The following is a 383-nucleotide window of genomic DNA, read 5'->3' on the forward strand; positions in this document are numbered from 1 at the left end:
TCAAGAAGTATTTTAATTTTTAGAGAATTTTTTTATTTTTTTATTTATACCATGTGAGGTTTTCACTGGAATTTATGGGCTGAATGGGATACTTTTTGGGTATACCTCCTATCTCAAAGCTCAACCGCTAGGAAACCGTTGCCCCGAGTGAGGAAACCCAACCTACACTCGGACCGTGGACAGGATTCGAACCCGTGCACTTCGAGACCCCTCGGACCCCAAAGCACTCATGGTTCCACTGTACCACAGCACTTTAGTACACTTTTCTTTCTTTCTTTACAATTTGTAGTCCTTGTCCCGAAGCACCTCCTCATTGAAAAATAAAGAAAAGTATATCAATTATTCAATCAGTCAATCAGCTGGTCAATAAGTCATTGGTACAG

This window comes from Portunus trituberculatus, chromosome 7 (assembly GCF_017591435.1).
Source record: "Portunus trituberculatus isolate SZX2019 chromosome 7, ASM1759143v1, whole genome shotgun sequence".
NCBI classification, from domain to species: Eukaryota; Metazoa; Arthropoda; class Malacostraca; order Decapoda; family Portunidae; genus Portunus; species Portunus trituberculatus.